Source organism: Mus caroli, chromosome 12 (assembly GCF_900094665.2).
Source record: "Mus caroli chromosome 12, CAROLI_EIJ_v1.1, whole genome shotgun sequence".
Lineage (NCBI taxonomy): Eukaryota > Metazoa > Chordata > Mammalia > Rodentia > Muridae > Mus > Mus caroli.
The window spans coordinates 21692594-21717789 of record NC_034581.1 but is presented as its reverse complement, the minus strand read 5'-3'; positions in this window follow the sequence as shown (position 1 = coordinate 21717789).

The window sequence follows — 25196 nt, the reverse complement described above, 5'->3', positions numbered from 1 at the left end:
GCAGTCAGGGGCAGATCCAGCTGGGGCTCTGACACCACCTTACATTCACAGGCAGTCAGCCAAGAGCTGCACCCTCAAAGGAAGTGGCCCGTAACACAACAGCAAAGGCCAAACCAAAGCAGGAGGCTATTTTTATCTTCAGAAGGATCTGCAGCTGGGACCCGGCAGCTACAGGGCATCCTGTGGCTCTGGACTCATTTCTCCCCAGTCCTTCACCAGTGCCCTGTCATCCCTTGACCTCCCCCAAGTCCTTCCCAGGGAGCTGAGAAAGTGGATCTGGTCAAAGAGACACATTCTTCATCCTGCTATCTCCAAGGGGCAAACTAATTAGTCTCCAAATATTCCAAATGGGTAATTGCTACCTGCATTAAAAGGGCAAACAGCCAGCAAGAAAACAGTGGTGGGCCGTTTCTGAGAACTCACGCCCTCCTCTCCCCTTCACCATGACATTTCTAGATGTACATGAATTGGGTAGCAGGTCTCTCACCAGTGTCCAGTGAAATTGAGAAACAGGACCGTCTAGGGCAGCCCCACACCTGGCTCAAACCCTTCTGCTGTGGTCATCTCTTATACACAAGTATAAGTGTGTGCACATATTCATACATACAATACACCAATCCATCTGTACACATACCTCATATATGTGCACATGCCACACAGGTTAAGTATGTGTACACCTTACATGCACAGTCACCTTATGTAGGTGGCACATGCACTCACACATGAGCACAAACATACACCTACATACATACACACATACACACACATACATACACACATACACAAATACACACACATACATATACACACATACACAAATACACATATACACACACATGCATGGACACATGAGTTTCAAGGAGAATGCTCACCCAGGATTTTGGCAAGCTGCTAAAGAGTTCCTAGCTCTGATGTGTGGTTTCCTGGGTAAAAGGAATGCTGTAGGCTGTAGGGAGAAAGGGAAGGAAAAGAGAGTAAAATGAGGAGGGGGCTAGTGAGGGCATAGGAAGACTAACAGTAAAATGATGAGACAGGCAAAGGGTACAGGAAGTCCTGGAAAGAGACCTCATCTCTACCCTACCAAGGCACATAGACTTCAGAGTGCCCCCAAGAAAGGCCCTACACCCCACCCCAGTCATTCACTTGCTGTGTGACCTGAGACAAGCCATTTCATTTTGCTGAGCCTGACTGGGCAAACACAAACAATTAGGTTGTTCTGTGTGGCCATTTGAACAATTCTGAGGCAGTGGCCTTCAAGAGGTTTCAGTTTGAGCCTGAGGCCACTGCCACTGCCTTGCCTAGCAAGCCCTGCCCTCTGTCCTCCCAACACACTCGCTTATTTGAATTAAAGCCAACTACTCCTTTGCGGAGGACACCAACACCTCCACCCCCACGGGGCAGCCTGAGTAACCTCCTCTGGCCTCAGCTCCCTGGCGCCATCCAAGGTTATCAGCAGCATGGCCCAGAAGAATCCAACTACTGAAATCATCATCACCCCCACAGAGGGAACCAGATGTGCTGCCCGTGTAGCCTCCACTCTGATACTGCCACAGAGTGGGCTTCCAGGTCTGTGCAGAGGGCTGCTTTGTACCTTTGCAGTAACAGAAGAACGATTTCCCCAAACATCTATATTCTGATGTGTCACACTGACTCCCCAAGGAGGGACTGCCCTGTGCGGCCTGTTTTGGCTTTCACAGACATGGCTGGTGGAAGTGTACCCATACCTGTTCATGCTATACAAACCTGATCCTGCATACATCATCGCCCATACACTGCATTCCATGGTCTTATTTGCATTAAGACAAAGTCTGAAATGTGCCAGTTACTGACTGGGTGACTTCTGAGAGGTGACTAGAAAAAAAAAAGAAAAAGAAACTCTGTGACCTAGTATTGCTCCAGAGTGTTTGCAAAGGGACCAAATAGAGGGGAAACACTCAAGATGACCCCAGAAGGCCTCCTGGAAGTGACTTTGAGAACTGGGTAACAGCCATCAGTAGCAGAGCCAAGGAAACATAAGAGTTGGGGAAGAAGGCGGCTCTATCCTGCAGCAAAGCCAAGAGCCCTTCCCTCCAGGCCAGCTCCCTTAGGAGGACAGAAAATGCCTAGCTATCCTCATTACCCCGGCTATATCTATCTCCTCCCCCAGGGCTGAGGTCTTCATATGTCAGATGGGAAGAGCAAGCATGGCAGCCTGTAAGAGAGTCCAGGAAAGCAGGTGAGACAGGGCCTGTGGAACTACACAAGGGCCATTGTCCACATTCTGTCCCTCTTCCTCAGGGGTGGCAGAGAATACTTCCTCCCAGAAGGAAAGTGGAATCAGGTCCTCACCCCTTCCCACCTCCCCACAGTGGCCCCTTGGGGCATGTGGCCAGAGTGGGGGGAGGGGTGCCAACCTCACCCCTTTGTCACTGAAGAAGCTTCTAAGGGATGCACAGAATCTGCCACTGTCTCCTTATCTAAAGATCATTGATAATTACAAGAAAAAAAACTCAATAAACCCAAGAACACAGAGACAACCTTCTTGGGATGATCTTAAATGAGCCCCGTGGGGTGCTTATTCCCTTGCTTAAAGGGTCAGAACTCAGATGGATGAAAGAGGGTTCTAAAAGGACCATGGGGGCCAACAGTGGACGCATACACTTGACCGAACACTATACACTGCACATGGCCCCAGAACCCCACAGGTGAACTCCATGGATTGGCAGATTGGCGACTTCAGCCACACTTGGCTCAGTGTCCTAGGCTCCGTTACAGGAAGAGGCTCCTTCCCCGTGGCTGTTGAGATGGGGAGCAGAGCCAAGTACAGTCAGAGATCCAGCCATAGAAAGGATGAAGAAGTTAACACTATCTACACATTGCCCCAGGTCTCAGGGGACATCACTAAGGTCAGAATGGCCTGTGTGTGGAATGACTCGTCAACTATGTAAACTTGCACAGAACACATGGAGCACCAAGGACTTTGCTCTTCACCGAGGAGCCAGCCAGCCCTATGACCCTAATCAGCCAGAATCCCCAAACTGGGAAAGGAGCCATTCAGAACCACGGTGAGCCACTGAAACCTCAGAGACTCCTTTATCCGCACTCTTGACCTTCCTCGCTAAGCCCCTTAGCCAGCCCTCACTGCCCTCCTTCACCACTGGGCTTCCCAGGTTTACTAGGGAGCACCCCTGGCCTCCCGCAGGCTGTACTTTGAAATTTCAGGAGTCCGGCTCCTGGAACATCAAAGATGACACTTGTCCTGCTTCCTTAACCCAGTGGCCTGGGGAAGTCCAGCCAGCCCCAGGGTCTGCGGGTCATACTCTACGAAGCTGGCTTTGATCAGAGACTCATTGGCCTTCTAGCCCCCATGTCCCACATTCACTTCTCAGGCAGGTGCAGTGGCTCTGTTGCTGCAGGCAGGTGGCAGCTGAGAACTACTGCCTAGACTCATGTCCCTTTCCCATTCCACCAGCCCTGCCCTCCAGGAGCCGCAGCCCATGTGATTACGGGTTAACGGGTTAACCGCTTTAATTTTAGAAGCAACCCCGAACAATGGTGTAGCAGACACTGGCTGTGCGTCTCACAATTCACGTTCTCTACATACTGGGACAGCAATATTTTTAGGCCCTATTCAAGTAACCCGCCCCGCCTGCCGATGAAATATTAATTAAAGGTTACACTTTCAGCCCTCAGAAAATGATTACACAAGATAGCAATTATATTTTCTGTATATTAAAACTGCACCTTGCTGTGCACAGGAATTAATAATTGCAAACCCAGTTGTTACAGTGGCACCATCAAAGCTGGAAGGAGGCGTGCCTGAGAGGGGAGAACAGACCCACAAAGAAAGTGGGTGACTTCAAAGAACAGAATCCCACATTCAGAGCTGGGATTGCTTCTCAAGGTCATTAACGATTCAGGATGTCTGACAGAGTGGCCCAGTTACAGAGTACACGGAGAAACAGAATTTAGAACAGGGTGCAGCTACTGCCTGGATTCTGGTGGCTAGACTGTCTGCAACCTGGCATCCCAGGGGCCAGTGAGGCAGCTCTTTGAGCCTCTTCCAAGGGACTTTAAGACTCAAGATAGCCAGAAGTTTGGAAAGCCAGCAATTCAAAACTTCCCAGTTCTCCCACTAAGGAAAATGGCAGCACATAGACCAGAAGATAGCAGTAGTGGCAGCCGCCTTGATCAAGCACCTACCGCAGCCTCCTCTGTGAAGCAGGAATTCCTATCTCCATTTTATAAAAAAAAAAAATCAAAGATTCAAAAACATTAAATGACTTGCCCACTATGACACAGGAAATGGCAGGATTAGGATCCAAACCGATTGTCCCACAAGTCTGTAAGTGCCAGGATGCTAAGTTTGTTCAGGGTAATGTCTCTACAAGCCACCTAACATCATGACCAACACATGGTCAGTAAATTTTACTAGTGTGTGAATGAATGAATAAATGAACCCCTGAATTAATCAATCATCCATGCTTGGGAGGTCAAACTCTACAAACCAGCAAAGCAGACTTATTTTCTTTACATTGCTCTGACTTTTGATGGGTCTTAGATTCCAGGGAGTAGGCATGCCTCTTGCATACATCAGACAGACATTATACCACCCCCAACCCATGGCCTCATTTTTCCCTTCAAGACACTGTCAAACATTTTCCACAAGACAAAATATGACACTGGTGGCATGTGTCATGAAACACTTATGGTTTATTTGACTCTGTGACAATAGGAAAATCAGATACTTTCTACAAAGCTCCCTAAAGAAACCCTTAGTGACCATGTCAAATCTCACCATGACCCTGAGCAGAGGTCCCAGGACCCTCTCTGCCCTTCAAGTCTGAGAATTGGTCACACAGAGAAGCCTTATTTCTTTTCGTGGAAGGCGAGCATTCAGGTCACAAAGGGGTGGATCCATGGGGAATGGTGGCTCTGCTGGTATCTCCTTGTGACCTCGAGGGCTGGCTAAATGCAAGGGAGAGTTTGCACCTAGAGATTGGAAGAGTGGGGATGCTGTAAGGCCACTCAGCTAGATCCCCTGTGGAGGAAGAGAAGAACATCCACCCCAGCCCCAGGCCCAAGCCAGCTCCTAGGAAGACAAAGACCAGCCTAGATGAACGAATTCTTCTAGGCATTCTGGTGGATGGTTCTACAGCATGGGCAAGCTAAGGGGATTGAGGGGAAGCCACCCAGGGCATCCAGTAGCTTCTGCACACAGGGTGCCACTCAGACTGAGTTCCTGGACACAGCCTGGCAGAGCAACAGAAGCCCATCGCCCTCACCAGCCATGCTGATGAGGGGACTGTTTGGCAGCAGCTGTCTGCCTCCCCAGCATGCAGCACAGTTGGCACTGATCTCGGGGCCAGACACAGATGTGGAAAGTTGCAAGCTAAGTGTAGTAGTGCATTAGAGTCCCAGAAACTTGGAGGCTAAGACCAAAGAATTACTTGAATCCAGCAATCCAAAGATAGCCCCACTGGCACTGAGACCCTATCTCAAAAACACACTAAGAACTCACCCTTGAGAATCATGCAGCGTACTGGGAGAGCAGAGCCATGAATAGTGGCTTCAGTATATACTGAGCAGAAACCCCAGCCAACCAGTTTGTGTATGATTCCCCTGGACCCTTAACAAGTTACCTCCTCAGAGGGAATGTCCCGGAGGCACCTTCCAGTCCAATCCTACAAAACTGTTTTTATCAGATTGCCCTCTGTGCTGAGGACAGCCTAACAGGAAACTTGGATAACGCCAAGGCCATGGGCACCGTGGGAAGGGACAGTGGGAAGGAGGAACTCTCTGAAGTGCCTTGGCAGCCAGAGAGCTCCATAGAACTAGGCCATCGGGCTCTGCTCTGGGGGCTGATTCATAACTGCTCCAGACACACTTAACAAGCAGGGGAGTCTTTGAATTTCTGTGGCCAATCTAGGCTCTGGGGTCCCACCTCTGCATCAGGCTAAGGCCCTTTCCCCATTGTCGTCATTGCATGAGTAGAACCCTACAGAAGGTTCCAGACCTTGTAGTGAGGCCGCCTCTCAGGAATCTTTTAACTTCACAGAATTTAAGCCCCTCACACTGGAGGGGACCAAGATGGCGGGTCTAACCCACCATGACTCTGTAAGGCTATTTTGGTTTCTTTAAACATTTCATTTCTTGCTTGTAAGTAGGGAAAGCAAACTACCCAGATCAAGGCCCCCACGGTTCTCAAATCCTACCATCTTTATTTAGCAAAGGAATCCCAAAGCCATTTACTCTTTCTGATTCCGCATTCATTTGCTTGACTCGGCCTCCTTGGTCACACAAAGCACAGAACCCAATGAGTAGGCAGGTACCCTACAAAACAAGGGCTACCTCCCTCACCCCTAACTTCCGGGCACTTCCCTGTTAAGCTAAGGCCTCTTCTGGGAGGTGGCAAAGCCTAAGGCATGAACATGGGTGGAGGAGGAACAGTCATCGTCAGAGGCAGCCACAGGCTACAAGAAACTGGCCCAGGTCACAGCAACCCAGAAATACCACTTCTAGCTTCGGCAAAGGCTCCGTTCTGGGAGTTCCTTAGCAAACCCTCCCAAAATTCCTCGGGGAACCTTTGTGAGCTGCTTTAGGGTCAGTTCTGAGTGGTGGGAGGTGGGCAGACCCACAAGGTTAGGGACCAGCAAACTCCAGCTGAGACTCCAGCCAAGGCAGGGTACCTTCCTGTCCCCAGACTGGCCTCCTGCAGTGAGAACAGGTAATTCTGGTCCAGTCCAGTCCCTGCACAGGACCACAGGGGCTCAAACTTAACTCGCAGGCTTCCAGGAGTGTACAGCATTCTAAGAGCTGGGTCCTCCTCCCGCTTCCTGAATATGTGGGAGACTTCATAAACCATAGCTGCTTCTCACAGCACTGAGATGCAGGAGCAGGCTAGTGGATCTCAATAGTTCCCAGGACCCTAAAGACAGGGGCAGGCACACAGGCGTAGATGCTCAGAGAGAGGAGGGTGCCCTGGGCTTCTTGAGACATCACAGACAGCAGGAGTACGGAGTTTGAGGTCACATCCAGCACGAGAGGGGGAATGCCCTGAGAACACACAAAGGTCACCATCGCTGAGGCATAAGCACTTTGCAGCCCAAGGTCTAAGAGAAGGGAAGCCACCTCCCTGAATTAGAAATATGTCCCCTCTTTCCTACAGGGGAGAAGCCATAGCCTAGCCAGGAAGGTCAGGCTTTGCCTATTTCCTGTTCTGAGAAGGAGGTAAGTATCCTTAGCTACACTCTGATTTCCTAGAGACTGACCCTCTAATGCCCTGGGTCCTGCAAGGAGTATGATACACAGGAGATCACAAAAAGCTAGCAGAGAGAGGGGCCCTGTCACTGTAGGGACCAATGAAGGCAATCTCCTGCCTAGGCTCAGACCCACAGCCAGGCCTTCCTGCACTGGTGGGACAGGCACAGAGAGGCCTGACAGCAGCGTGTGGCACAGACATGGACCTAGAGGAAGAAAAGTTGGGGAGGTGTGGTGGCCACTTGCAGAGCCCCAGACAGCCAGGCTCAGGAGCCTCCAGGTGTGAGTATATGGCCCTGCCCTGGGTGGTCCTGTGGAAGCAGGCACCAAGTTTACACAGGCAGCTCTCCCTACACATCTGTATGAGGAAGTTGGGGTCAGAGCTCCAGACTCAAGTCCTTCTTGCTGAATTCCCCTTCCAGACATTGTAGGGAAAGAGGAACCCTTATTCGCCAGCCACCTGCACCAGCATTTCTGCGCTGGGCGGCAGCAGCAGAAACAGGTTGTCCTAGTTTTCAACAGCATAGAACCTCACGCACAGTTCCTCTTCTGGGCCTCGGCAGCAGGCCGAGGCCTCGGGGAGGGTGCAGGGATTTCCTACAGGCTGGATTTTAGGTCATATCTCACAGGTTACCCTTGTCAATGCCCTCTGCAGCTTTCTCTACTTCCCCCAACCCCTCAATATTTAAGTCCCACTCAGCACCAGTCATGTGTGACCCCGGCTTATCTTTCCTCCAAAACCTACTGCTCTCTGCACCCACCCTTCCATCCCCCAATTCCCATTGGCCAAGACACCTGTCCTGAAGCATGCAACCAGAAAATTTTCCATTTCAGCTTTGTGGTTCTAGGGATGGGACATTGCACTTGGGTCATGCTGGGAAAAACACTTGACCCATGAACTAACTACATCCCTATGCCTCAATTGTCCCTTTTTGTTTAAGTCTAGATCACTGCTTAAGGCTGCTCATCACTTCTGGGCCTTGACAGAATCTTTCTCCCCAGCGCCACCCAACGCCAGCAGCCCAGCGCCTGCCCTCCCTCTGTGGCTGCCTCTAATGCCACCAAAGCTACAGAGCCTTCAGGTACATCAGTAATGCTTAACCCTCGAAGAGGTCATGGGTTGGAGACTTTCCATGAACAAAGTGTATGATATATGAATGTCTCTCACTAAACTGCTTTTTTTTTCTTTTCTTTCTTTTTAACTAATGTATTTATTTATTTATCTTTGATACATTTTCATGTAGTTCATGCTGGTCTATTAATCTGATGTTACTGAGGGTGACCTTGGGTATCTAGATAATCCTGTTATCTCCCACCTCCCAAGTGCTGGGCTGAGAGGTCTGTGCTATAGCACACCTGGTTTCTGTGAGCCTGACTTTGTGCACACTAGGCAAGCACTTCACCTACTGAGCTCTATCCCCAGTCCTGAGAATTTCTAAATGGAAACAACACTGACTGCTGAGCTATTAGGAGGTAGTGAGTCCTCGCAGGGCTTCGAAGAGCTTCCAGAATCTTCCAGACCTGACATGTCTCTGCATTTTCCCTTTATAATAACCCTGCAGGGCGAAATGTACATGTATATATCTTTGTTCATTTTACAAGACACACAGTCACTATTTCGAGGACTGTGTAAAGGTCAAACCTGAGATGATATGACAGACACCATGAACTCACTGAGGGGAACAAGCTGCACAAACAAACTAAAGGGCACCCAGAATGGAGACTACTGTGTCTGACCATGACAATTTGGGGGTAGTGAGAGATAACGACAGCCACACCTGCAGGCAGGGGACAGGACTGGGGTTGGGTAGATGAATGTTCAAGAGGCCTTTGGGATTATAACTTCCCTGATCTGTCTGGGAGGAAAGAGACTGGTGGGGCAATGGCGCCACGCCCCCTCCATGGGCAGAGCACTGAAGACATCTCATCTGTAGCAGAAGCAGGAGCATGCGGGGAGGAAGGAGAAACCTGGTGATGTTGCAGACCTGTGAAAGCTTGGGTTTTCTGGGGCCTTTTGCAGTTTGTTTTAGGATCCTTTTTTAATATCATTATTCAAACCGCTAAAAACATCTGAACTTTCCACCCCAAAGCTGACTCAAGGCACCTCACGGTGATGTCACTACGAGTGAATTCAAGTTGTTGACATTTGAGAAGCCACCGTGTTCTGACACTGAGGAAAAGGTCACTGCGTGAAGGGTGCCCTGTGAACCATGAGTGTGCATGGAATTATGCTCACAGTGATGCCCACAAGCTCAGACAGATGTCTCATGTAGCCACACCCCTTCCTCTAGCACTGTCCTAGCATGAAGCCTCGCCTTCAGCTCACCATAAAGGAGGGCTAAAGTGAGAAGGGCGCTCTCAGAAGGGCCCACCATCTCTCCCTGAGGAGAAACTCACTTAGTCTTGAGCAAGGGGAGACTGGGGTCTACTGCGCTGAACAACCACAAGTGCTTGTCTAAGAGTGAGCCTCAGACCTGGAGCCAGAAGCCAGACTTGGGCACACAGCAAAGAGGCCTCCAGTTAATTCTCTTCATGCTGACGCTGCCTAATAGAATGAGAGCTATGAAGGTCATGGTGGGGAAGGGGCTGAAGGGCCTGGGGTCCAACAGACCCCGCTTGAGTGGACTGGGAGGTAGAAAGAATGGACAACACTTCCAAGCAAAAAGCAGAGGAGTGGGAGGGCCCATCTCTGGGGCAGTCAGGTGCATTCACAAGCCAGAAACGGGAACTAAAAATTTAGACTAACCCAGGCATGGGCCAGGTATGAATTCAAACCTTGAGACAACACTGTATTTGGGACTAGCTTGCTACTAAGCCCAAAGGCTGGAGTTTGGGGGCTCAAAAAATCTCCATGTCTACATGGGGAGAAAAAATGAGACTTGAGTTTAGATCCGGCTCAATCTAAATCTTGAATTCAGAACCTGCTATGGGGTCTTCATGAGGCTCACCAAGGACTTTACATCGATCGGAGTCTGAAGGCCCCTTACCTCCCCAGGACTCATGTCCCCCACAACATAGTCCCCTCCCCAGCCAAGAGGGCAGGAAGCGTGCACAGAGAAACTCACCTTCCTTGCACTGTGCAAATTACAGCTACACCATCCAATGACAGCATTTTACCTCAAGTCCTGCTGGCCCAAGATGGCTACCCAGCCAGGCTGCCTCTCTCTCCCATAGAAGTCTCCCTTAAGGCATATGAAGAGGTCTCCTGACTGCAGTGGAAGAGTCATCAGGACTGCCAGCATTGTGCCCAGTCCCTCTGGGCCTAGATACAGCCACATGGAGCTCCTATATCTTCTGCTCCCACCTAGAAAGGCATCTGTCTTAGTCAGGGTTTCTATTCCTGCACAAACATCATTGCTTGTGGACGTTGTACATCGTGGTGCGCACTAGGCTCCGCACCACGATGTACAACGTCCACAAGCAGTCAATTGAAGCTCCTTTCTCTGTGATAACTCCAGCTGTGTCAAGTTGACACAAAAATAGCCAGTACAGCATCCATCCTGATTCATAGTCTTTCCTTCCTTTCTCTTCTCTAATATTGACCCATCCCTTACGCTAAAAGCACCGTAACAAATACCAATTGGATAATGAAAGGGGTGAGTAACATGGAGTACAAGCCTGTATGCAAATGTCACAGTCAAACCATTATTCTGTATGCTACGCTACAAAGGCATTAAAACTGAAACAAAAGGATATAAATATGGGCCGAGAGCTCTGCACTGATGCCCTGTGCCCCCTCTCTACAGTGCCCAGCGCGGAATGGCAAATGTAAAGTCAGACCCTATGGATCAGGAAGCTGGGAGTCAGGGGTCTCAGCAGGGGAAGCTTGTGAATGAGCTGCAGAGATCAGGTCTACCTGACTGCACTTTACTTTGGGACCCACCCTGAGCTGCTCACACAGCTGTTCTGTGCTTGGGCTTTGCCAGGAACTGGCCCTCCAGCTTCTACACAGGTCCTCCGGAGGACTTCAAGCAAAGAAACCTGGCAACCAAGTCCAGTTGCAGAAGAACACTGGAAGTCACCACCACGCTTGCTGGATCCCTTTCTCTTAAAGACAGGTCGCTAGTTCTTTTATTGAACAATCCGTGGTTCTGTGCTCTTGCCGTCCAAAGTGACCTGCATGGCCACCTCTCTGTGGTCATCTCCACAGGGTAAATGAAGGCACAGAGGTCTTGTGAGCTGTCTGTCATCTAGCACTAAGATGTGATGGTGGTAGCACATGCCTTTAATCCCAGCACTTGGGAGGCAGAGGCAGGCGGATTTCTGATATTATGTTGGGATCTAAATCCAGGCCACACATGTAGCTCCAAAGTCTACCCACCACAGCATTGGTCACCTGATACTTCAGATCTCAGTCACCATCTGCATCTTCACAGACCCTACTCACCCTCCTCCAGCTGTACTGCATTGGGCCACACTGCCTCTCAGAGCAGAGACAGCAATGGAGTCACGATGTGACACCAGCCAGTCTCCGGGTCTCTCCTTCTGTTCCTTAAAGAGTAGTCACTTGAGGCAGGGATGGATGGTTCAACACCTCCTGACTCACACGCTCAGGAAGATGACTTTGAAATTCAGCCCTGTAGTGGCCTCCTGGGTCATTAGGACTCACAGCCCAGAATGTAGCTAGTGATCAAGTGAACAGAGGAGAAATCTCAACTGGTTTGCTCTCACCTACTGATGCCCGTGGACTTCTGGGTCTCAAAGGACACAGAGGTATCAACAACCCAGAAGACCACAGAAGGAAGGTGCTGGGAGCCAAGAACAGATGCCATGGGATGGACTTCTTGCCAAGAAGTGCCAACAATGGGTAGTCAAAGAATTAAAGTCATGTGACCAAGCACTGAAAAAGAGCAGGTATCTTTTCAGCTGCCCAGTTATGGTATTTAGCATTCAGCCCACCCCTCCTTCCCTCCCTCCCCCTTTCTCTGCCCTGCCTTGTGACAATTATAACAACCTATCCTAACTCTTGAGCTGTCTTCACACCACCTTTTTGGAAGGTTCCGGAGGAGTTGCCATGTGTGCTTCACAAGATGGTAAGGATGGTCGCACCCTTAATAAAATAACTATGGCTGTTTGCTTAAAATGCAACTTGCTGTTCAGGAGAGTCCTTTCTTGCAAATGGAAACTAATTCTCACAAATATTTTTGATGAATGAGCTATTCTCTCTGAATAAATACTTTTTGCTCCATTTTTATGGTGCCTAACAGTTTGTGGAGCTGAGTTTTACATCCCATGTAAGTGATACAAAGTAGCCCACTAGCCGATGGTTGGGATACAGTATAAGTGAACCAAACAGACTAAACTGAACTATCCAATCTAATTAGTACAATATCCTATAAGGGGTGTGGTTTTATTGGGGATGAGGAGGTTGCTTTGTAACACTGAAGTCGCACATGATCTTCATGACCAAGTTAAATCATAAGTGCTCATGAAATTCAGCTACCCATTCACACCTTCATAAACCCTCCAGAAAAGATCTCTGACCCACAGCTCTCTGTTGTCTGTCCAGGAATCTTCTGTCTACATGGATAAAGTCTCCCTGTAAACCTTTCTGTGTATCATCATGATGGTTTGGGCCTTTTTGTTTTCACATGGTAATATACGTTGGCATCTCCAAAGCCCGCCTCGTCTTGCAAAGATCAGTGTAAGCTTCCACTCGTAGATGTTGGGATTCCTCTGCTGCCAATCTAGTCCACAGCTATAACAAATCTTGCTGCTGAGCGAGGCTCTCTATTGGCTTAGTTTTGCTTGCACCTCCACAGTACTCTACATCTGAAGGGCAAATCCCTAGAAGGATCGGCAGCCGCACCAGACGGTGGCTGCTGGGACATCCAGTTCCAAGGACTCATCAGCCTTTCAGGGATGAGACAGCCATTGCTGCACTGCCTGGACCTCAAGCAGTAAGCCAGCCTAGTAAGATAAGTCTGTGTGTGTGTGTGTGTGTGTGTGTGTGTGTGTGTGTGTCTGCCTGCCTGCCTGTCTGTCAGCCTGTCTGTGTATATATGTATATGTGTTATATGTTTATGTATATGATATCCATATGTATATGGCTTATATATGCACACACACACACACACACACACACACACACACACACACACATTTATTCTATTGGTTCTGTTCCTTAGAAAACCCTGGCCGGGCATGGTGGCACATGCCTTTAATCCCAGCATTTGGGAGGCAGAGGCAGGCAGATATCTGAGTTCGAGGCCAGCCTGGTCTACAAAGTGAGTTCTAGGACAGCCAAGACTACAAAGAGAAACCCTGTCTCAAAAAAGAAAGAAAGAAAGAAACAAAGGAAGAAAGAAAGGAAACTGACTAACACACAAGGCGCTGGCTAGTTGGTGTGAGTGAGTCAGACTGGGGCAGGTGTTGGTAAAATGAAAGGGGCTGTGTTATGTATATGTCACTATGTGTACAGTTTATGTGGGTATGTGCCGCATATACATGCACATATGTCAATGTGTGTACAGAAGCCAACGTTTGGTGTTAACATTTTTTATTCCTCCTCACTGGGACATTACAGATGCAGGCCGAAGCTCCTGCTTCTTACAATGGTTCTAGAGAGCCAAGCTGGGGTCTTTGCATTATATAGCAGGCACTTTAACAACTGGGCCCTTTTTTTTTGCCTTCAACACGCCCCATATACATAGCTGACCCATTGCCTCATAGGTAAGCTTTTCCTTAGGCTATGCATCCTTGACCAGAATGTACACAGCTATAGATTCAAAGTAGTTAATAAACACTCCTTTGGGCAAATAACGATTCAGGGATATTTCAAAAGCAGATTCATCTCTTCCCCACAGTATTTCCGTGAGCAACACTAAAGGCTGCCTGAAGGGCACAGGCCTGGTCTCCATGCACGATCATTTGAGATATGTCCCTCACAGGCTCACGTGTTTCAACACTTGATCTCCACTTGGTGGCAGTGTTAGAAAAGATGGTAGAGCCTTGCTGGGGGAAGGACATCACTGGGCATGGACTTTGAGAAGTCACAGCCTCTCACCCAACTTGTAGTTGGCTCTCTCTGCTTTTCCTTGTGGTTGAAGATGTAATCTCTCAGCACCTTGCTCCTGCTACTGTGCCCGCTGTATGCTGCCACATTCCCCTGCCATTGTGGGCTTTACCTCTGGAATCGTAAGTTCAGACAAACCCTTCTATTAGCGTTTTGGTCATGGTGTTTTATTACAGCAACAGGAAAGTCACTAGTACTCTGTAATAGCTGAACAGGGCTTGAGCTGGCTGGGAAGAGTCCCAAGACAGCCTGAGGTCCTTCCTGAAAGGGACACCTCAGCTTCTAACCTAATTGGGGTTACTATTGCTTCAATGAAACAGCATGACCAAGTGCAGCTTGGGGAGGAAAAGGTTTATTTGGCTTACGCTTCCATTAAGCAGTTCATCATCAATAGCAGGGAGGACAGGAACTCAAGCAGGACAGGTACCTGGAGGCAGGAGCTGCTGCAGAGGCCATGGAGGGGTGGGGCTTACTGACTTGCTTCCCATAGCTTGCTCAAACTGCTTTCTTATAGAACCCAGGCCATGAGTCTAAGGGTGGCTCCACCCACAATGATCTGGGCCCTTTTTCATTAATCATTAGTTAAGAAAATGTGCTAAGGACTTGCCTAGAGCCCTGTCTTGAAAGGGCATTTTCTCAGTTGAGGCTCCCTCCTTTCTGACAACTCTAACCTGTGTCAAGCTGACATAAAACTAGCCAGCACAGCTTGTTAATGCTCAGAGCATTCCCGGGGATTCATAAGTCCTTGGGGTTTAGGGTTATACAATGATCATTTCCCAGGGTGCAGCTACCCTGGAAACAGACTCAGCATAGTCACAAGTGGAACACACATACACACACACACTGTGAGCCACTTGGCAATGGCTTCTGCTTCTTCTACTCTTAAATTAACATTCAGTCCAATGTGAAGGAGCAATAGTGAATTCTTTCTTCCTTTCTGGAAAGATCTGCCTGAGATAAAATGTCTCTCCACTCAGTGAAAACCCTTGAAAAAATTCATGACAAGCCCAGTTTTGGTTATTTGTTTTTGTTTTGTTTTGTTTTTAAGACAGAGTCTCACTGTGTAGCCCTAGCTATCCTGAAACCCTATCTGTAGACCAGGCTGGCCTCAAACTCAGAGATTCAACCTCCCTCTGCCTCCCAAGTGCTGGGATTAAAGACATGTACCACCACTGCCCAGCTAACAAGCCCAGTTTTTTTTTAACACAATGTTAAAACAAGAATCTAAGTCTTGAGTTGGCCTCAAGCCCATCCTCTAATCAAAATTGGTGTTTATCTGTATTAAAATTGCTCCTAGAGCTAGCCAAATGTCTCAGCAGGTCAGGCACTGGCCATACAAGACTGACACCTGACTTTGATCCCTGGGTCCCAAATAAAGGTAGGAGGAGAGGCCTGCCTGGGAGATGCTGTCCTCTGACCTCCACACCCACACCACAGCAGAAGACACACACGTGTACAAACAATGGGTTTTAAATTACCTCTGTCTGAAGGCCAATGCCATTTTCACTAAAATACTCTTTAGATCAAATAAATATCAAGGGTTTTCTTCGGACTTTCTCCTTCTGAGGCGTATGCTTTCTGGGAAAGAAATGTGGGTAAGAATATAAAATGAGGAGAAGCCAAGAAGAGGAACTGTGGGCTATCCATGGTCACCCAGGGCCTGAGAAAGCAAGCAGCCAACTCTGTCCATTTGCCCCCTGGGGAGACACAATGTTCCTTCTCTTTCCTCCTTCCTCTAATCCAAAATGCCCTGTCAGAGATCTGGTATGAACTCTGTACTCCCACAAGAGTGGGGAGCAGCACCCCTCAGTTATGTGCGCATTTTAAACTTGTAGAGGGTTGATTTCTCTGCCTATAATGTTATTCTCCCCTTTCACCCCTCAGCCATCAAGCCAATTCAACAGTACACATGGTCCTTTCCCAAACAAGTTGTTCCAAGATGTTCTGTGTTCCAACCAATCCTAAAGCAGGGGCAGGAAGCCTTTCCAAAAACACAGGGCCCAACTCTTGCCCCTTGCAGCTAGCTCCCTACACTATAGCTCCAAAATTAAGACAGGGGGCCAGAAATGGGAATGGATATCTGTAATCAGGAATCTGAGGCAGGAGGATTGCTACAAGTTCAAGACAAGCTTGAACTATGTAGTCATTATCAGGTCTTCTAAAGCTATACAGCAAGACCCCATCTTAAGTAAACAAACAAGAAAGATTGAATGTTAATAATATGGAGGACTCTCCAGGTTTTCTATGCTGTAGCTGTCTGGGCATAGCAAACATTTCACAGTTCAGAGGCCCATGGACATGGATCAGACACACACAGTTTGCACTCTAAGAGATAATCTGCCAACTGCCACTGAGTGAAAGAATGGAGAACTGTGAACTCCATAGATGTGAAGAGCAGAGAACCCCCCTGCTAGTGTGGCTTTTACAGCAACAGTAATTTTACCTTCCCCTACCCAACTCAGCCCCCACCTCCCTGAAAGCCTCACTGAAACAGGTTCAAGTGTCTGTAATGCAGGAGGCAGTTGGTACACAGACTCTGGACCTGTCTGCACTATCTATGGAAATGCTGCAGCTTAGATGCTTTCCAGAACATTCTAACTGCTTGACCCAGAAATCCCCTTGCTGGGAACCCGCCCTAAGGAAATTATTCAAAAGAACAAGAATGCTATCTATGTGCCCGAACCATTTCACTGCACTGGTGGTCTCTATAAATTAAAATAGGAATGGAACATCAATCTTCGACATCTGGACAGCGAAAGAAAACTGTCACACGACAGGGGAGAGACGGCACTTCTCCATTAGGAGGCTGTTCTCAAGCTCATCACTTACCTGTCTCTAGCTGTCTTTCTCTTTGTTTTAGAGAATGGTCGAGGAAAGCGTGTGCTTTTGTTTAGTTAGGACAGTGGAAATGTGGGGCTATGCTTTTAACTCCTTTGAGATTTTACTCCAAGGAAGTCACACAGGCTGCTCTGCTCTTTCCTCATGGGAACAATGTAGGTGCCCAATAACAAGCGGTGTGTTAAACAGCAGACACACACCCGAAGGACATTGTGCTGCCAATCAAAGCTATCATACAGAATATGATGCATGACTCAAAATTATGGCATTCTGCTCAGCGGTATAGAAGGGTGGTCTGAAATGTTAGATGGAGAAAGCAATGAACTAAATTCTCTTTACAATCTTATTTTCCTCTGAGTCTTTAATTTTTTCATCTCAAATAATAATAAAATCTTTGAATACAGAAAAAAAAGTGTTCCTAGAGGCGAACCTCATAATTTAAAGGTAAAAATATCTAAGGTTTAAATGTTAAAACTAAAAAACTCTTAGGAGAAATCTTAAGATCTTGAACTGTATCTTGTCTTTATAAATGTTCAAGAGCCTGGATTAGGTAATATTCCTAAGTCCTGGCATCAAATGCACAGCAGCCAGTAGGGCAGGGAAGAATAAGCAAGCAGATTAAAGAAACTGAAGTCAGCCCAGGAATTGGGGTGAGGGGGGGGGGAGTTTTCAAATCGCCTATTCCATAAAGGCCTAAGATCCAGAATTTATTTAAAAGGTGGAGGGTGGATAATGAGAATGAAAGAGGAGAAGGAAGGGGAGGAAGAGAGAATGGAAGAGGAGAAGAGAGAAAAGGGGGAGGAGGAAGAAGATGGATAAGAGGAAGAGGAAGAGAGTGAAGAGGAGGAAGAGGGAGGAGAGAAGACATCCAACTCCCACAGGGTCAGGAACTTCATCAAAGTAGTATACTAGTAGAGGGACCATTAGTCCCTGGGACTTCAACAGTGGAACAGGCAGCTCTCAGGGCAGGGGTAGCAGAGGTATTTGTTCCCTCTGGGGCAGGGCTGGGACATGTGCCTCTGATTTCAACCACAGGTCTGAGCTCTCTGTCCTGAATTACCAGGAAAAGAAGCCTGGGACCTATCGACACGATGGTCAGGCAGTCCAGACACAAGGACGCAACCACCAGATCCAAGCTTCAGTTCCAATACCCTGAAAATGAAGAAGCCAAGGGGTAGAGATGGGACAGCACTAAACTATCGTGACTCTGCCCTTAGAGCTGTGTCACTGAGGCCACCAATCAAACACTTGAAAATGTCCAAAGATCACAGAGCGTGCCTCTCCTCTGGTTTTTCAGAGAGTCCCTGCACGTCCGCGTCAGAGATTTTCGAAAAGTCACAGGCAAATGGAACAGGAGTCCTGGTCCTACCCCTGACTCCATGGACAGGGATGGTACGACGTCCCTCGCCTTGTGTAACAAGAAAGGACAAGGGCCCTGCAGCCCATGCATTCTCTCTGCCCCCACCTCAGCAACCGTTTGTCAGTTCCTCCACCAGGCCTGGGAATGAGGAAGGTACTAATTTGATCATGGTTCTGGAAACAGGGCCTGGCAGAGCCAAAGCCAACTAGCCACCAGGAGTTACCTAACCCAACACAAGGGGAAGCTCAGGAGCTTTGTCACTTTAGCAATTGACATATTATTTTATTTCTGATAGAGAAAGGAAAATGCCATCATAAATTAACTTCTCGCTCCTTGAGGAACTCCTCGTTGACACTCTAAGGCAGTTCTTAACCCATAGGTTCTGACTGGCCCCCACAGGTATTGCGTCTCAGATATCATGGATATCAGATGTTTACATTACAATGCATAACAGTAACAAAATTAGTTGTAAAGTAGTAGAGAAATCATTTTATGGTTGGGGGTCACCACAACATGAAGAACTGTATCGAAGGGTGGCAGCACTAGAAGGTTGAGAACCGCTGCTCTAAAGTTCAAGAACTTTGGAGGTGAGAAGGACACGGTAGATGACAGAGAGGTCCCTTGTCCTTGTCATATGTGATGTCATGTGGCTGTGGAGCTGGAGTCTAGGAATGGGATGATGGCCCAGGATCTGGGAATATATTACAGCCACAGCACAGACCCAGCCTCCAAGCCAAATCTTCCAGAATGAGCACCATACACAGGAGTGGGGGCTACTTCCAGGAGCACAGGGGTCACCAGCCCAAAAGCTCTGCTAGGCCTTGACTCTCTTTCAAAAGAAACCTGGAACCAGTTAGCACTAACTGAAACTAATCACATACCTCCAATGCCACCTTCCCGAAAGCCTGCCTCAGAGCTCTGCCTGTGGAGACAGTGGGGGTGCAGTCCTGTACCCAGGGACCTGACTGAGCTACAGGAGAAACCATGGGATGAGCAATACAGCCATAGGGTGAGCCCTTGGAGCAGCTCCTGAGGCACTGGCACCCCAGGCAGGCAAGCAGAGAAGACAAGAATGGCAGGCAGGCAGGCCCCAAAGGCGGGGCTAATAGTCGAAGAGGCGTGTCAACAGCGCAGGTAACACTTGGACAGGCTGCTAGAGTATCACATCTGGTCCGATGCAGAGTGATCTCCTACCCCAGGATGTCCCCACAGGTCAGCCTCCAGTGGTGACCTAGAGAAGGCCCAAGGCTGGACAATGCTGAGCAAGTGCCTGGCACAGACAGCCATGTATGGGCATGAGGGGGCCACAGCATTGGCAGAGTGGGACCAGCACTGGGTCACACATGCCACAAGGCCTCACTTTCCTCCTAGCTCCTCCCCTCTCCTCCTGGTCCTTATCATCTTCCTATAGGCAGGTCTCCCAAATCCTCATCCCACTCCTACCCTCAGAGCTCCCGGAAATAATCAGGCCACTGCGTTTTCTTTTGTATGTTTTGAAGACAAGATCTCATGTAGCCCAGGCTGGCCTCGAACTCATTTTATAGCTGAGGATGACTCTGAACATCTGATTATCCTGCCTTCTCCCCCTGGATGTCAGGATTACAGTTCTGTAGCACCATGGCCTGTTTAGGCAGCACTGGGGACTGAGCTCAAGGTTTCGCACAGGCTAGGCAAATGCTCTACCGAGTAAGCGACATCCCTACACCTCAGTGGCTTTCGTTTCACACAATCACTATAACACATCAGTCTCACAGAACCCCTGCCAGGCTGGGATTGTTACCCCACTTTCCAGATGAAGAAACTAAGGCTGAGGCAGACAGGAGTCAAACCACCAGCCAGGAAGAGGTAGTCCTGGTGCCCAGCCTGTCCAATAAGCTGGAAGCCAAAGAGCAGCTGCCAGCTCTATGGGCTTCCAAAATTGGCTCACTCCCCTCCTCCTCCCTTGTCCACTGTGGGCTGGAAGCTGATGTAACTTCTGCATCAACACCCCGGCCGGACATGAGGCGCACTCAGTCTTATAGGTGTGCTCTTGACCTCATTTAGAGCAAGCTTTCTGGAGAGTCTAGCAAGGCTGAGGCTCGGTACACGCGTGGAGCACAGCCATCCCTGACCTAGGACCCATCCTTGCATGCTTTCTCATATGCTCATTCTCCCAACGCCTGTGTGTGTGTGTGTGTGTGTGTGTGTGTCCTCCCTCCTACCCCCATCTCCAAGGCCATCAGATTAGATGGGACTTCTTCCTCATAACCTCATTTAAACCCCATTTCTGAATGCCACTCGATGTTATTTAGGGTCAGGACTTGGATATGTGACTGAAGAGACACATTTCAGTCACCAACAGTCACTTGGCTTCAGAGCTAGAATGGCTGACCCCAAAACAGATCTTCTGTCCTCACCAGTAGCCTCCCTCTGGTTGCTTTACCAGCTGCAAGTTAGAGACACCTCCAAAAGAATCCAAGAGGCATTCTCCGATTCTTTTTCTTTTTTAAGAATTATTTATTATACATAAGTACACTGTTGCTGTCTTCAGATGCACCAGAAGAGGGCGTCAGATCTCATTATGGGTGGTTGTGAGCCACCATGTGGTTGCTGGGATTTGAACTCGGGACCTCCAGGAGAGCAGTCAGTGCTCTTACTCACTGAGCCATCTCGCCAGCCCTCTAAGAGGCATTCTCAATACACACACACACACACACACACACACACGAACTAAATTCCACCAACAGCAGCTCTTTGGATGGTGCCAACATTTCAGGATCAGCAGACATCCCTGCCCTCACCCCCACCCCCACTCCTACCTGCTGATGAGGTTAATGTCCCGAGTGGAAACTGACTGTCACAAGGCTACCTGAGGCTTCGTTGTTTCTGTTTAACTGCCCTTTGACCTAGAAAGATGGACATCTCTGCAGGAAAGATCAAGGTAAAAAATCCTCTTAATAGTCTCCCCTAGAGGCAACACCACCCAGAATTCCCTCATGATAGGACACTTTTGTATGCAGCTTCAGAGAGAAAAATAACTGCTGTACAAGACACTCCCTCCCCTACCCCCACCTGGGCCCATGCAAAAGCCATAAAGATGGCAGGTGCTGGCCTGAGATTAAGAGAATTCCAGACAAAAAGCACATGAGTTAGCATCTGTGGCTGTCCCTGGGTAAACTCCACACAGATCAAAACTCTGTGCCTTGTGGAATTCCAGTCATAGAGATCTGCAGTCAGTGTTCTGTGTCCCATGACCAGGAGTCACCGATCCTTTGCAAACAGTGACAATAAACACATCAAGCAATTTCTCTTCCTTGGGCTATCACCAATCTCAGCCTTGAATGTGTGCTTAAGTAGATTATGTGTGAATGGTTTTACAACTTGGAGGAAGGACACCTCGAGGAAGCCAAGCAAGCAATCTTTCCAACCAGATCCACTTGCACGGTGACCATAAACACACACACCACACACACTCAAATAAACTGAAGGGCATTTGATTGACCTCTACAGGGGGAGGGGGCTGTGAAAAGTTCCAGCACACCACAGGAGCACCTGTTGGGTGGAACGCAGGCCTCCAGCCATGATAAACTGAAGGTATGACTTAAAAACAAAGCATGCCAGGTGTGGCGCATGCCTTAAATCCGAGCACTCTGGGAGGCAGAGGCAGGTGGATCTCTGTGAATTCAAAGCCAGCCTGGTCTACATAGTGAGTTGCTGAATCACCAGGCTTGAATGTCCTCTAACACTCTGGATGACATTGGGCAGGGATGGGAACTCCCCCATCTATCCTGCATGGATGAAGGAGATATTCATTAAGTGCAGACTTCGCCTTCTGGAGTCAGAGGATGAGAGGGGTGGATGTGTTTCCTGTGCCTGTAGAATTGAGTACTGACCACAAAGGTCCAAGTGCAGATAGAAAGTAGGACCGAGTCCCAGAGGTCTTCAGCATGGCGGGCAACTGGGGTTTACAGTGACTTGTTACCTATTTTATAAAGAACCAGAGTGGGAAGTTAGAAGATTCTCAACACAAAGAAGGATAACTGTTAAGGACCTAGGAATGCCGATTTGGTCACTGTAGGTTATATGAATGTTAAATTATCATACCATAGTCCATACATGTATATAATGATGAGACACTGATTCAATATTTTATTACGTTTCTTTGAAAACTTGAGCTTGAGTCCTGCTGAACCTGAGTGCCTGCTTCTCATTGCCCTGGAGAGGGAAGCCTCAGCCAATTGGTACTATGCAGTGACAGTTTAGCTGGGCTCTTCTGTTACAGAGATTGACTCAGAAAGACAGAGGCTGGAGCCCAGGGCAACCCCCAAGCCTCTGCCCTCGCTGCTCACAACGTGAGGGTGTAATGACTGTCCTCCGGCTTGTTTTGGTTTTGGTTTTGGTTTAGAGCTGGTGGATTGTGTAACCCCAGGGACCCTGAGACTTCATGCTAGCCAAAGCCATGCTCTCACCATGCCAGCTTTCCTTTGCTGGCCACAGGAGGAGTTTTTAAGTCCTTACTGATGCTCCTATCTCCTGGGTAGTTTATTTTGGCTCTGATCATTAACCGTACCTGAACATAAAATTACCCAGAACAGAAAACGCCTTTGTGCCTCTCCAGACATCATCCTTCCTCCTGGAGTGCTGGAACTGTAGCCTCAGGAGGAAATACTGGAATATCAGGGCTCTGCTCACTCCCTGGGCTTCCCGATGAGGCAGGGTTCTGCTACATTCTAGCTGAGGCACAGAGCTGGGCCAGTCAGTGGGGATTATAAAGCTTTCTGGGAAATATAGAGACATATCAGCACTCAATCTGACATCAGCCCACCAGACTTGTCATCCAAACTAGTCTGGAAGCTGAGGTATGGAGATCCCAAGTTCAGTACCAAGCTGGGCTCCAAGCCAGCCTGGGCAACTTGATGAAACCCTGTCTGAAAAGACAGTGAAAAAGAAAACCGGACCGTAACCTGTGACGTTCTGGATGAGCATACTGGCTCCAGATTTAATTCCTAGCCCCTGATTTCTAAATACTTCTGAATGCTCACCATGAATTGGTGGTCTTGATTTCTCCAAAGCCTCCTATTACCTGTGAGCCCAAATAAACTCTTCATATTGTCAAGTATCCCACAGGAAGGAGTAAGTAACAGCTCCAACAGGCTTCATTCTGGTCACATAAGGCGATGGGAAAGATCTATGTCCTCAGATCATCTGAGCTGACTCCAAGGGAAGGATGCAGAGAGAAGGGACTGTCCTCAGACTCTCCAAGGGGGCTGTCACTTTTCTATGTGCACACTAGCTTCCGTGGGACAACAGCTCCAAAGTTGAACTCTCAAGCCACACTCAGAAAAGGCCAGCAGTCCCCTGGAAATGGGCTTCCTTACAGAGTGAGGAATGGGTGGCTCTTCTCACCTGTGAGCGAGTGTCAATCAAGGGGCTCAAACACAGCAGCGCGCGGAGTTGAAATGCCAGCATCCAGGGAATCCTGGAGCCTCCCTCCCCCCTCCCCCCCTCCCCCAATAAATCAAAAGCCCTAACAAAGTTCTGCTTTCTGCAAACTGGAACCTTCCTCATTCTGGTGGAAGCCTGCCTCAGACATTCAGGCTGAGATGCAGAAGCAACCCCTCAGCTTAATCTTGTGGGCTACTTGCTCCCGGAACACACCAGGGCTGCAGAGTCTACAAAGCCGAACCTCCAGCCCCGCCATCTTAGCGCCAACAGTGACTGGACACGTGGATGTTTCTCAGGACAGAGACCTGGCCCTCCTCATATTTACAATCGAGCTGGTCGACTGCAAAGAGGCTTTTCTGAGGTGTGATGGAGAGGGTGTACCTCCCCAGTTAGCCACTTTGCAGACATATGGCCCACTATGCCACCAGTTACAAAGTGATTACTGGAGCAGCCCAAACAGATTTTTGTTTTGTTTTGTTTTGGGGGTTTTTTTGTTGTTGTTGTTGGTTTTTTTTTTTTTTTTTTTGTCAAAGTGAAGGTGTGATTCTCTCAGATTCTGTGAGAACACCACACACACACATACACACACACACATATATTTTCACCAACCCAATCTGTTTCCTGGCAGCTGATGGCTGCAGGGCCTGGAAGCCAGTTTAGATGACTAGAGAGTCACACAGGTGAACCTGCTGAGCTCTGGAGGGAGGTGGAGCCCATGAGGTACAGCTCCAAAGCCCCCTGTGCACTGGGGACTGTGAGTAGCCCGTCCCAGCTCCCTGCCTAGTCTCTCACGTATAACAGGAAGAACTATCACAAAAGCTCCTTGCACAGGGCCGGGCTCATCTAAATTGAACCAACTCACGGTTGCTGGTTTAGTTCTAGAATCCCTTTGAAATCAAAGTTGTGGCATGCTAGAACCACCAGTAAAGATGAACCGAATTCCTCTACTTCCCAAGTCCACCTAGGGCAAAAAGCATGTTCCCGGTTTGCAATGTAGTTCTATGGCATCTAACAAGGCAGCTCTGTGGGGACTTGATTTACAGATTTTTACTGAAACTGCGGTTTCTGGATCACAGTCCAAGTTCCTGTGTGGGGGCTGGTGTGTGCACAGAGCATCTCTGCCATCACAGAGAATCCAGGTCAAGGCACTGGCCCCCTGCTGGGTACAAGTGAATTTCTGAGCCTCCACCAGGCGGAAGACAGAGTACCCGCCCTGAGTATCTCAAACCGGAGTTGTAGTACACCAGCTTCAGACATATTCTCCTCTCCTCTCCTCTCCTCTCCCCCTCCCCTCCCCTCCCCTCCTCTCCCCTCCCCTCT